Raw genomic sequence first — 11,422 nt, forward strand, 5'->3', positions numbered from 1 at the left:
GTCCAAATTATTCCACAAAATAGAAAACAGATGGAGCACTATCAAATTCCTTCTATGAAACCACAATTACGTTTATACCTAAATCACACAAAGACCCAACAAAGAAAGAGAACTTCAGACCAATTTCCCTAATGAATATCGATGCAAAAATACTCAATAAGATTCTCACAAAGCGAATCCAAGAACGTATTAAAATGATCATCCATCATGATCAAGTTGGCTTCATCCCAGGGATGCAGGGATGGTTCAATATATGGAAATCCATCAATGTAATCCACTGTATAAACAAACTCAAAGAAAAAAAGCCACATAATCATTTCATTAGATACTGAGAAAGCATTTGACAAAATTCAATACCCCCTTCATGATAAAACTCCTGGAAAGATCAGGACCCATACATAAACATAGTAAAAGCCATATACAGCAAACCAGTAGCTAACATTAAACTAAATGGAGAGAAACTTGAAGCAATCCCACTAAAATCAGGAGCTAGACAAGGCTGCCCACTCTCTCCCTACTTATTCAATAAGTACTGAAGACCTAGCCAGAGGAATTAGACAACAAAAGGAGGTCAAGAGGATACAAATTGAAAGGGAAGAAGTCAAAATATCACTAATTGCAGATGATAGGACCCCAAAAGTTCCCCCAGAGAACTACTAAGCCTGATAAACAGCTTCAGCAAAGTGACTGAATATAAAATTAACTCCAACAAATCAATAGCCTTCCTCTACTCAAAGGAGAAACAGGCTGACAAAGAAATTAGGAAAATGACACCCAGGACAATAGTCACAAATAATATAAAATACCTCAGTGTGACTTTAACCAAGCAATTGAAAGATCTGTATAACAAGAACTTCAAAAGTCTCTGAAGAAAGAAATTGAAGCGCTCAGAAAATGCAAAGACCTCTCCCATGTTCATGGATTGGTAGGATTAATATAGTAAAAATGGCCATTTTGCCAAAAGCAATCTACAGATTCAATGCAATCCCCATCAAAACTCCAACTCAATTCTTCATACAGTCAGAAAGAGCAATTTGCAAATTCATATAGAATAACAAAAAACTCAGGATAGCAAAAACTATACTCAATAATAAAAGAACTTCTGGGAGAATCACCATCCCTGACCTCAAAAGCAGTATTACAGAGCAATAGTGATTTTTAAAAAAAAAATTATGTTATTGGTACAGAGATGGGCAAGTAGATCAGTGGAACAGAATTGAAGACTCCGAAATGAACCCACATACCTATGGTCACTTGATCTTTGACAAAGGAACTAAAAACATCCAATGGAAGAAAGATAGCATTTTCAGCAAATGGTGCTGGTTCAACTGGAGGTCAGCATGTAGAAGAATGAAGATCTATCCATGCTTATCACCCTGTACAAAGCTTAAGTCCAAGTGGATCAAGTACCTCCACATCAAATCAGATTCACTCAAATTAACAGAAGAAAAAGTGGGGAAGAATCTCGAACACATGGGCACTGGGGAAATTTTCCTGAACAAAACACCAATGGCTTATGCTCTAAGATCAAGAATCGACAAATGGGACCTCATTAAACTTCAATGCTTCTGCATGGCAAAGGACACTGTCATTAGGACAAAACAGCAACCAACAGATTGGGAAAAGATCTTTACCAATCCTACATCTGATAGAGGGCTAATATCCAAAATATACAAAGAACTCAAGAAGTTAGACTCTGGAGAGCCAACTAACCCTATTAAAAATGGCTTTCAGAGCTAAACAAAGAATTCTCAGCTGAGGAATGTCGAATGGCTGAGAAGTACCTAAGAAATGCTCAACATCCTTAGTAATCAGGTGTAGGGACTGTATTGGATTTGGGCCTGACCGCTTTGTGACTGCATAGCTCAAGGTGGCTACCATGACTCTGGGCTGTATGGCCATAAAGTCTTGAGATTGTTGGACAAAAGTCTCTCCCATGAATTTACGGCATGATGCTTTGAGGCCTGCTGATGCATGTGGAACCGACACACCTGGGCCACACCTGGGCAGTGGTCAATTTACTTCTGCCTTTTGCTTTCTCAGCCTTTGTCCTTGAGATTTAGGCTGGTCTTTTCGGATTTCTCCCTAATTAATTCAGGTCTCATAGTCGGTCTTTTGTTACTGAAGTCATGAGCCAGGTAGTCACGAGTCAGGGTTTCCCACTGTGCTTCCCAGATATTTTCTACCTGGAGACTTGGGTATATAAGTGGTGAATAAAGCTACAGGAGTCAGTCTCTCTCTCTCTCTCTCTCTCTCTCTCTCTCTCTCTCTCTCTCTCTCTCTCTTCCTCTCCTGGCTTGACACGAATAACCTGTGTGTGTGTGTGTGTGTGTGTGTGTGTGTGTGTGTGTGTGTGTGTGTGTGTGTTTCTTTAATCCCACAGGCTTTAGCCCGATTCTCGGTACCGTGTCGGTGCAGGCGCGGACAATCAGGGAAATGCAAATCAAAACAACCCTGAGATTGCACCTCACACCAGCCAGAATGGCTAAGATAAAAACTCAAGTGACAACAGATGCTGGTGAGGATGTAGAGAAAGAAGAACACTCCTCCATTGTTGGTGGGATTGCAAGCTGGTACAACCACTCTGGAAATCAGTCTGGAGGTTCCTCAGACAATTCGACATTCCACTACCTGAGGACCCAGCTATACCTCTCCTGGGCATATACCCAAAAGATGCTCCAACATACAACAAAGACACATACTCCACTATGTTTATAGCAGCCTTATTTATAATAGCCAGAAGCTGGAAAGAACCCAGATACCCTTCAACAGAGGAATGGATACAGAAAATGTGGTACATCTATACAATGGAGTACTACTTGGCTATCAAAAACAATGACTTCATGAAGTTCATAGGCAAATAGATTAACTAGAAAATATCATCCTACGTGAGGTAACCCAATCATAGAAAAACACACATGGTATGCACTCATTGATAAGTGGATATTTGCCAAAAAGCTCGAATTACCCAAGATACAATCCACAGACCACAGGAAACTCAAGAAGAAGGATGACCAAAATGTGGATGCTCCCACTCCTTCTTAAAAGGGAGAACAAAAATATTCATAGGAGGGGATATGGAAGCAAAGTTTGGAGAAGAAACTGAAGGAACAGCCATTCAGAGCCTGCCCCACATGTGGTCCATATATACAGCCACCAAAACTAGATGAGATTAATGAAGCTAAAGAAGTGCATTCTGACAGGAACTGGATATAGATGTCTGCTGAGACACACAGCCAGAGCGTGACATATACAGAGGGGAATGGTAGCAGCAAACCATTGAACCGAGAACGGGACCCCTGTTTGAAGAACTAGAGAAAGGATTGAAAGAGCAACACCATAAGACAACAATGCCAATCAACCAGAGCTCCCTGGAACTAAACCACTACCTAAAGTCTATACATGGACTGACCCATGGCTCCAGCTGCATATGTAACAAAGGATGGCCTTGTTGGGCACCAATGGAAGGAGAAGCCCTTGGTCCTGCCAAGGTTGGACCCCCAGTGTAGGGGAATGTCATGGGGGAGGGGGAGTGGAAGGAGATGGGAGGGGAACATCCTTGAAGAAGGGGAGGTGATGCTGCCTGCGCCACCAGTGTGTGAATATCGGGCATAGGTCTGCGGGATTGAAAGAAATCACGTACACGGGTCACCTGTTTTCAGAGAGTGCCACCAAGGCTTTACTGAGATCTCCTTATATACCCGAGGCAAAAGCCGTGGAAAAAAACAACAAGGCAGGTGAAAATCCCCAACCAGGAAAACAGGAAAAGTCTGTGTGGTGCCCAATCAGGGGCATAAACAACTTCTTAACAACAACAAGCTGGAAGGCTTAGTGGGGAAGAAGGGTGCCATGGAAAGTCCTGGCCCCAAATCAGTGGCCAAGAGAAGCTGCCAAGGGTGTAAACAACTTCTTGCTATAGCAGGCTAAAAGGCTCAGTGAGGGGGAAGGGAAGCACCCCAAGGTAGGGCCCAACAATTCCCCCTCTTTTATTTTTTTAAGTAGCACCTGTCTTAGGATCAATCTGGGGTTCCAAAACTCTTTCCCATCTCTGAAAACCCTGCCAGCCTCAGGGTTTCTGTCTTAGGCGAGTATGGTCCCAGAAGGTTGCCCGTCTTTGGCTAACTACTTGTAAAAACTGAGCCTAATTTGGGCTGATGGATTATTCCCGGCCAATGAAAACCAAACCTGTTTGGTTTCAGCCTGAGACTGGATCTGTTGGTACTTTAAAACAGCCCAGGGGCAGCTGCTAAGAGTGAGCAATCGAGATAAGCATTCAAATCCCCAACAGCCTTGCTGCTATTAAGGGGCTGAACAGAGCTTGCACACAAAATGATAAAAGGTAGAACAAGATATAGCATGGGTTTCCCAGAGGAAGTCCAATTGAGAGCAGTTTGTTGGTTGAGATTAAGAATGACCAACTGAATCTGAATATTAACACTATTCTGCACAGTCAATGTAGTGGCGACTTCTCCAGACAACATATCCACAACGACTGCTGACTGAGATATGGCCACACTGGCCACAGCAGTAGCTGAAATGGTGATGGCAGCAATGACTGTCGCAGTAATGCCAAAGTCTCTTTTATGCCTGTAGAGTTCCACTGGGAATCAGCCTTCATTCAGAGGTATGGGGATCACACCAGGAACTCAAACAATCCATGCAGAATCTTCCTGTTCCTGGCAACTGGTCAGTAGGATAGGACCTGGAAGAACAATTGAGAATCTCCTCCCTTGACACTGCCTTAATCCCATTCTGAACCAAAAGAAAGGGTGCCAACCCACATGGCGCAGATTTCAGAAAATTTTTACTCTTAATTGGGCAAAAATGTAGGCAGGTTTCAAAAATATCAGATACACTTCAAGAGGTAGTACTTAAAGGTCTAGGCCAGCACCTCTGTGCTGGTCTAGGAGGCAAATAACTATCATTTCTAACAAGACTAATGGGGTACAAAATCTCTCTCAATCCTATAACACTAGCATTGATAACAGTAACACTTAAATCAGCTATGGAAACATTACTAAAAGTAAACGTGAATGAAAAAAGGAGCTATTTGACGAGGCTTTATAAAACTCTTAACAAAACGGACTATCTTCTAAGATGAAAAGTGAGGTTAGGAATCACTCGTTTTACCTTTGTGCAAGCTCCCATTTTACCTGTTGCGTGGTTTGTTGTAATAACAGCAGGCTGTGCCGTGGCATCAGGTTCGAGGAATTCTTCATGAAGCTTCAGTATATCTCCGGGTGGACTGTCGTCCACCGGATGCACACAACGCTCAGGAACCCAAACAGGGGCCTCAGCATCCTTGGGAAAGATGCGAGCTGATCCTCTCACCCTGACTAAGACGGGGTCAGGTCCCTTCCAGGCTCCTGAGGCCAGATCTTTCCATTTAACTAAACCATTATGTGCTCTGTCCTTCCTCCAGTGCCTGTCAGCCGCTGAGAGACCAGCCTTATCCACAATTTAAAAATTTAACATATAAAGAATAGTTTATAATTTAGTAGGAGGGGCTGTATACCCTTTCCCTCTTATATTCTTTCAAGTTGGTATTTTATGATCAAATGGGCTTGCTCTACACTTGCTCAATCTTGAGAATTGTAAGGGATACCGGTTTTATGAAGAATATCAAAATAAGCACAAAATTGTTGAAATGTTTTGCTTGTCCGTTATCGGTTTTTATTTGCCTAGGCACATTCATAAAGGCAAAGACTTGTAATTTCAATTTCTCAAAAGAAAGTACATGTGTAACATATCTGTATAAATATTGTAGGGCTCTTCAGGAAACGATAGCACCAAAAGAAGGGCCTTTAATTCAGCCAACTGTGCGGAGACGAAATCAAATGTCAATTTCTCCACCTTGCCCTCTGAAAGGACCCTTAGAAAAACCATCAGTGAAAACTAATCTGGCCTTACTTAGAAGGCTGATTTTTTACTATAGAGGGAAAGATCACAGTATAACTTAAAAAACTGACAAATTGGGGCTGGGGATTTAGCTCAGTGGTTAGAGCGCTTACCTAGGAAGCGCAAGGCCCTGGGTTCGGCCCCCAGCTCCGGAAAAAAAAAAAAAAGAACCAAAAAAAAAAAAAACTGACAAATTTTATTTTCAGGATAATGGTTATCAAATTGACTAGTAGTGGAACATGAAAAAAAAATGGACCAATCATCAAAAGTTCTAATCAAATTATTTACCTGTTCTTGATCAATAAGGTAAAATAATCATTCTTTGAGCAAGTTGTATAGTCAAGACAGCTCCCATATCATGAAGAACATCCCTTCCCCATAGATTAACAGGAATATTATCGATGATAAAGGGTTGAAAATATCCTATATGTCCTTCCTCATCTTTCCATTTAAGTATTTTACTACTTTTTTGAGGAGCTGTAGCTGTCCCCACTCCTTGTAAAGTATGTAATGACTAATTACATTTTTAGTTGCTTCTCCTGTTAAAGCAGTTGCAACCAGAAAGTCTAAAAAGGTGTCAATAGTCACAAATAAATCTAGAAATACCAGATTACTGTCTCTAACATTACTATTGTGATGATATAAAGAATGAGATTGTCTAATTGTTCCTATGCAAGACCCAAAATCTGCCCAGTATGTAAATCTATTGTGACTTTGTCCTCACTGAGGCAATCCAGTCTGAGTTCTTAAACAGCCTATAAAGGAACAGTACACTTCTCTTAAGTTAGTTGTATTAGCATAAATAGTTATAAATTTCGAGGGTTAACAGTTAATCTAAAAGAGGAAATTTTTTTAATCAATTGTAAACCATAAACTATTCATTGGCTATCAGTATACGAATTGAAAACTTGATTTTTTTTTTTTTTAAACAGGAGCAGTTACAGCACGTAATTCAATAACCTGTGTTGAAGCAGGGGGAAAGTCAAGAGAATGAACATGTGATCTAATTACATGTGTTGCCTTTTCATTAGATAACCAATTTAAATTGCTGTTTGGAATAAGGTGTATTTCATCAGGTTCTTTTTCTAAAATACTTCCATGACTCAATCTTACAATTTTGTACATCTAGCTCTCTTTACTTTCTATAAAGCTATTCAGTCACTCTGCAGTTAATTGTCTAGGGGAATAGAATTTGTGTCTCTCTTGGGGATATCAAACAAAGGCTTAATTCCTTCTGTGGTGAACTTAAGGTAAGGTCTTAGCTAATTAACATATCTTAGAAGCTTTTTAAAAATAATTTAAAGTAAACTATCTTGAATTTTCTGTGCCACAATTTGTCTAGGATATAACCGATGTCTCAAATATTGAAAAGGAATATTGAATCTTTTCTGGAGCAACAGCTACTCCCCAAAATTTAACGCACATTGTAAGAGTAAAGGCTTGTAGTAAAATTAAAATGTCTATATAATGAATAATATACACTGAAAGATTCAAAGTCTTAGCTTCTGGTATTGAAACAGTGACAAAATTTTTTTTACATAATGTAGGGCCAAGAGTGATTCAAGAGTATCATTTCATGGGCTCTCCAAAATTATAAGCAAGCTCACTAAATGAAAATCTTTCACAATCGCCAGGATGTAAAGAAAGAGCATAAAAACAATATTTTAAATCTATAATAATTCTACATGTATTTCTTGAAATAGCAGTTGGAGTGAGCAAACAGGCTATAATGTTCTTATAAGTTCCATAGCCTCATCAACCTTTTGTAAATCCTGTAACGATCTCCACCTGTTTGATTTTTTCTTAATTACAAATATGTGTGAGTTAGAATCTTGAGCCTGTCTGTGATCAAACTGTAAACTGTAGCCAGTGTAATACTGGCAATCTTTAACCACAATCTTTAAGTTTCCCTTGTAACACCAGAGCACCACCATAACTTTGGAAAGCAAAACTCAAACCTCCAACAAACCAACTATTCTCCAAAATCCATTCTTTTCAAAACACCAAGTCCATTCCTCATGCTTTAAAGTTTGACTGCCAATTCTTGCATATGAACGAACGATTGTGTGGACTCTAATTCCTCAACAAAGAGACATTGCCCTAAATTCTTTTATAAGTCTGGTTTCTAGGATAAGAATTATAGTAAAGTATTATTCCAATTTAGACCTGTTTCCCTGGGTTGGTTCATGCCGTGGGCTCTCTAGAATGACTCCAGTTTTAAGCCAACTTTCTGTGTTACCAATGTTACAAATTTTTAACCATACCCAATAACTTAAAAGCCAGTAAACTATAACCAAGACATGTAGAGCGCATTATACATCTAAAACTAATCAGAAACAAAAAATGAAGTGACTACACATATCTTTAATATTTAGATCAAACACCATTTTTACCTTTTCTAACTGGTGATTTTAAGAGAAGCACCTTGTCACCTGTTGAGTCCAATAATCACAATCAAAGAGTTTTCTAAGAGAAACAGCCATCAGTTCCATTACCATAGAAGCTGTGAAGCTCTTGGTGCCCTTAGGATCTGGCTAGTGTAAACATTTAGCCAGCCTCCTGGGGAGCTTCCCCAGCGGACCTAGGCTCCTAGCTACAGATGCAGGGCTCCAAAAGCCAATTGAAACTGCTTTTTATTTATTTGTTCCTTTCTTGAAAGGAGTTAAAAACTACATCAAGGGGTGAATCAACCAGCATTTAAAGTTTTAACCATTTTTTTCTTTTATACATGAAACACAAAACATTCAAGCAACGAAAAGCATAACCAAAACATAAATTGACATTCATGGACAGCTTGGTGCACTAAGGTCAGACAATAGATATACAGGGACAAAACTAGACGGCGTTCCACCAAAGGGACCCATATATCCTACCTAAAGGACCCAGAATCAGAAATAAGCACTTCTCCAATACCAGCAAGGAGGCAGGACCATCTCCTGCCTTCCTTCTGTCCCTTGGAGAGCTCTTAAAAAGCTTAAGCTCATTTTCCTTCCCTCCAAAGCATCTGTGGAGAGTCCGGGAGGACTGTTTTTCTTAACCCCATTCTCTCTCTTGTCTAGGGTGTAAACTGTCTCTAGTCAGGGTCCAAAGACTAAGAGCATCTATGAGAACTGACTTTGCTTCTCTAGATTTTAGCATAACTTTAAAAGAACACACACACAAAAACATTTTACCATTATTACCTTGTCCCTTTTAACCTGTTTCCAATCTGGAATATTCAATCTGCCACTAGCTATAAACCAAGGACTGACTTGTTCTATAGATTTAACAAAATCTTGGGCTGTCTTTACCTTAATACCAGTACCTTGTTGTTTGAGTAAACTTACAAGCTGATCTACGACCAATAACGAGGAACTTGTAGTTCCCATGGCTGAGACAAAACCTTTGTAGGCTACTTACTTTCAGCTTTGCCCCGTGGTCGCCACTTCCTTGCCGGCCGGCCTTTTGGAACGATCCCGTCAGGCTGTCCTCTCTTTCCCGATCTCGGTGGGACCTCCAAATGACAACGCCTGCACCACCAGTGTGTGAATATCGGGCGTAGGATTGAAAGAACACACATACACGGGTCACCCATTTTCAGAGAGTGCCACCAAGGCTTTACTGAGATCTCCTTATATACCCGAGGCAAAAGCCATGGAAAAACAACAAGGCAGGTGAAAATCCCCAACCAGGAAAACAGGTAAAGTCTGTGTGGTGGAAAGTCCCGGCCCCAAATCAGGGGCTAAGAGCAGCTGCCAAGGGTGTAAACAACTTCTTGCTATATAGCAGGCTAAAAGGCTCAGTGAGGGGGAAGGGAAACACCCCAAGGTAGGGCCCAACAGGGAGGGGGATGGGATAGGGGGTTTATGTCTGGGAAACTGAAATGTAAATTTAAAAAAATAAAAACCAATAAAAAAAAAGCTCCTAGTACTCTTTTTTTAATTGAGATTTATTTATTTTTATTAAGATTTATTTATTCATTCATTCATTCATTCATTTAATGTATATGAATACACCATTGCTGTCTTCAGACACACCAGAAGACATCTTTGGATCCCATTACAGATAGTTGTGGGTGCTAGGAATTGAACTCAGGACTCCTGGAAGAACAGCCAGGGCTCTTAATTGCTGAGCCATGTTTCCAGTACTCTTGAGGGACACTTTACCCATTTAGAAAAGCTACTGCTTGGGGACCCAGTGATACCGAGTGGACAACTGTTCTTCGTTTTCCCAAACCAGATTCAAAGTCTCCCAGAGGTGGGAACCAGGTTAAAGGAAAGAAGGGAGAACCTCGGCCTAGAGGGAGAGGAGACAGAAAGTAAAACTTGGGTTATGGAGATCTCTTGCTTTCTTCAAACTCTTATTCTACTTATGTTGGACAGGGCTGGGAAGCCCCTAGGCCTGCCAAAGGCGTCGGTTGCTACCACCATGGTGGTTTGGATGAGGACAGCCCCCACAGGTCCCTTTTTTCGAATGCTTATTCCACTTAATAAAAGATTAAAAGTGGGAAAGATTAAAAGGTAAGGTCTTGTTGAAGATGTGTTACCAAGGGTGGGCTTTGAGGTTTCTAAATCCCAGGCCAGGCCTAGTATCTGACTGCTGCCTTCAGTCAGTATGTCAGCTCAGAAACTTGCCAGCACCGTGACTGCCTGTCTGCTGCCATGCTCCCAGACATGATGATGTACTAACCCTCTGAAAGTATAAGCAAGCACCTAATTCAATGCCTTTTTTTATAAATTGCCTTGATCGTGCTGTCTTCCCACAGCATTAATACAGTAGCTAAGACGCCCCCTGTCTGGAGGAATTTGTCTCATTACTTTTTCTTAGAAGACGGTTTGGCCTGATTATTTCCGGTTCCCATTCATTAGAGCTCAACACACCCGTCCCTAAGGAAGAGATTTCTCGTATCTTTTGAGGATAGAGGATCTTTTAGAGTCCCTTAGGTATGACCTCCCACTCATTGATTCTCAAACAACCTGCAAGATGTCCAGTTGGCCAAAGAGTTCTTACCTTGGCCTGTACAGAGAGTTTTCTTGGTCACTGCAGTATTTGCCCTAGAGCCTTTCCCACACTGCTGAGAAACTTTCTTTCTTTAGTGATCTAATCTGAGCAGAGCTCACTTGAAACCTGAGAGGCATTCCAACAACAGATGTGTTTCTTTCAAGGGAGGTAATCTAAACATTCTTCCAGATGTGTTTGAAATCCTGGATGAGCCCGCAACTTGCTGTAAACAAAGAGTAATCTCATTTTCACACAAAGGAATGCAGGAACAGAACAACAGTAGCTTGACAAGGCAATTCTTTTTGTAAAGAGTACAACAACAACAACAACAAAAAAAAAAAAAAAACAAAAAAACACCACACTGGGCTAACAAGGACATCAGGAAGGATGTATACCTGGGTGTCAGCCTGATGAAGGTGCTAACTTTGTGCTTTCCCTATCAGCTGGGGTCTGTCCTCGTAGTTTTCCAGATTGGCTAGTTTCAAAATAATTGGTGCAAAATTGGTAAAAGACCTGTAGTGAGAATTTGGTTTCTTTGAAAAAC

The 11,422-nt window shown here is 40.6% G+C and overlaps 1 long non-coding RNA gene across 3 annotated transcripts in view; it reads right to left on the reverse strand.

Moving 5' to 3' along the window:
- The window catches only part of LOC120095697 (uncharacterized), a 59,337-nt gene that overhangs the window by 37,309 nt on the left and 10,606 nt on the right, over positions 1-11,422 (reverse strand). The window contains exons 2-4 of one of the 3 annotated variants that reach the window (XR_015633672.1): positions 11,274-11,391; positions 10,888-11,101; positions 9,298-9,407 (exon numbers count right to left, since the gene is read on the reverse strand). This is a non-coding gene — a long non-coding RNA (uncharacterized LOC120095697). Of the gene's footprint in view, positions 1-9,297; positions 9,408-9,810; positions 10,174-10,887; positions 11,102-11,273; positions 11,392-11,422 lie in introns of those variants that run through there. The other 2 variants (XR_015633673.1, XR_015633674.1) reach the window with 2 other exon arrangements.

The sequence above is a fragment of the Rattus norvegicus genome, chromosome 11 (genome assembly GCF_021556685.1).
Source record: "Rattus norvegicus strain SHRSP/BbbUtx chromosome 11, alternate assembly SHRSP_T2T, whole genome shotgun sequence".
Lineage (NCBI taxonomy): Eukaryota > Metazoa > Chordata > Mammalia > Rodentia > Muridae > Rattus > Rattus norvegicus.